This window comes from Arachis stenosperma, chromosome 3 (genome assembly GCF_014773155.1).
Source record: "Arachis stenosperma cultivar V10309 chromosome 3, arast.V10309.gnm1.PFL2, whole genome shotgun sequence".
Lineage (NCBI taxonomy): Eukaryota > Viridiplantae > Streptophyta > Magnoliopsida > Fabales > Fabaceae > Arachis > Arachis stenosperma.
In genome coordinates, this window is record NC_080379.1 from 83,117,488 (window position 1) to 83,120,057 (window position 2,570).

The window sequence follows — 2,570 nt, forward strand, 5'->3', positions numbered from 1 at the left end:
AAGCTTAGAGTAGAAGTCCAAACCTTCAGACAGAAGGAAGGTGAATCCCTCTATGAAGCTTGGGAAAGATACAAACAATTGATTAGGAAGTGTCCTTCTGACATGCTTTCTGAATGGAGCATCATAGGTATTTTCTATGATGGTCTGTCTGAACTGTCCAAGATGTCATTGGATAGCTCTACTGGAGGATCTCTTCATCTGAAGAAGATGCCTACAGAAGCTCAAGAGCTAATTGAAATGGTTGCAAATAACCAATTCATGTACACTTCTGAAAGGAATCTTGTGAACAATGGGACGAATCAGAAGAAAGGAGTTCTTGAGATTGATACTCTGAATGCCATATTGGCTCAGAATAAAATATTGACTCAGCAAGTCAATATGATTTCTCAAAGTCTGTCTGGAATGCAAGCTGCACCAGGCAGTACTAAGGACGCTTCATCTGAAGAAGAAGCTTATGATCCTGAGAACCCTTCAATGGAAGAGGTGAATTACATGGGAGAACCCTATGAAAACACCTATAATTCTTCATGGAGAAATCACCCAAATCTCTCATGGAAGGATCAACAGAGACCTCAACAAGGTTTCAACAACAATAATGGTGGAAGAAACAGGTTTAGCAATGGCAAGCCTTATCCATCATCTTCTCAGCAAAAGACAGAGAATTCTAAGCAGAACCACTCTGACTTAGCAACCATGGTCTCTGATCTAATCAAAACCACTCAAAGTTTCAAGACTAAAACAAGGTCCTCCATTAGAAACTTGGAGGCACAAGTGGGACAGCTGAGCAAGAAAATTACTGATCTCCCTCCTAGTACTCTTCCAAGCAATACAGAAGAGAATCCAAAAGGAGAGTACAAGGCCATCAACATGGCCGAATTTGGAGAGGAGGAAGAGGCAGTGAACGCCACTGAGGAAGACCTCAATGGACGTCTACTGGCCTCCAATGAGTTCCCCAATGAGGAACCATGGGAATCTGAGGCTCACACTGAGACCATAGAGATTCCATTGGATTTACTTCTGCCATTCATGCGCTCTGATGAGTATTCTTCCTCTGAAGAGGATGAGTATGTCACTGAAGAGCAAGTTGCTAAATACCTTGGAGCAATCATGAAGCTAAATGACAAGTTATTTGGTAATGAGACTTGGGAGGATGAACCCCCTTTGCTCACCAAAGAACTGGATGACTTGTCTAGGCAGAAATTACCTCAAAAGAGACAGGACCCTGGGAAGTTTTCAATACCTTGTAGCATAGGCACCATGACCTTTAAGAAGGCTCTGTGTGACCTAGGGTCAAGTGTAAACCTCATGCCTCTCTCTATAATGGAGAAGCTAGGGATCTTTGAGGTACAAGCTGCAAGAATCTCACTAGAGATGGCAGACAATTCAAGAAAACAAGCTTATGGACTTGTAGAGGATGTTCTGGTAAAGATTGAAGAGCATTACATCCCTGTTGATTTCATAGTCCTAGAGACTGGGAAGTGCATGGATGAATCCATCATCCTGGGCAGACCCTTCCTAGCCACAGCAAAGGCTGTGATTGATGTGGACAGAGGAGAATTGATCATTCAAGTGAATGAAGAGTCCTTTGTGTTTAAGGCTCAAGGATATCCCTCTGTCACCATGGAGAGAAAGCATGAAGAGCTTCTCTCAAAACAGAGTCAAACAGAGCCCCCACAATCAAACTCTAAGTTTGGTGTTGGGAGGCCACAACCAACTTCTAAGTTTGGTGTTGAACCCCCACATTCAAACTCTAAGTTTGGTGTTGGGAGGTTCCAACATTGCTCTGAGCATTTGTGAGGCTCCATGAGAGCCCACTGTCAAGCTACTGACATTAAAGAAGCGCTTATTGGGAGGCAACCCAATGTTATATTTAATATATTTTCTTTTGTTATTTTATGTTTTTTGTAGGTTGATGATCATGAGAAGTCACAAAATCAATTGAAAAAGCAAAAACAGAATGTAAAACAGAAAGAAAAATAGCACACCATGGAGGAAGGCCTTGCTGGCGTTTAAACGCCAGTAAGGGCAGCAAATGGGCTTTTAACGCCCAGTCTGGCACCATTCTGGGCGTTTAACGCCAGAAAGGGGCACCAGACTGGCGTTAAATGCCAGGAAAGGGCAAGAAGTTGGCGTTAAATGCCAGAATTGGCATGAAGAGCAATTTTGCTCGCCACTTGGTGCAGGGATGACTTTTCCTTGACACCTCAGGATCTGTGGACCCACCACCCTCTCTCTTCTTCTTCACCGATTCACCAATCACCTCAACACCTCTTCCCCAAAAACCCTTCACCTATCAAATCCCATCTTTCTCTTCACCACTCACATCCATCCTTCATAAAACCCCACCTACCTCACCATTCAAATTTAAACCACTTTCCCTCCCATAACCGAACCCTACCCCTCTCTTCACCCCTATATAAACCCATCTTCACTCCCTCATTTTCACACACCCTAAACACTACTTCTCCCCCTTTGGCCGAAACATAAAGCCACATCCATCTCCTCTATTTCTTCTTCTTCTACTCTCTTCTTTCTTCTTTTGCTCGAGGACGAGCAAAACTTTTAAGTTT

At 43.3% G+C, this 2,570-nt stretch overlaps 1 non-coding gene across 1 annotated transcript; it reads right to left on the bottom strand.

The window, feature by feature from the left end:
• Positions 1 to 108, bottom strand: LOC130971951 (small nucleolar RNA R71). The gene has a single exon (XR_009083156.1). It is a non-coding gene; the product is annotated as a small nucleolar RNA R71 (small nucleolar RNA).
• Positions 109 to 2,570: the final 2,462 nt, after the last annotated feature.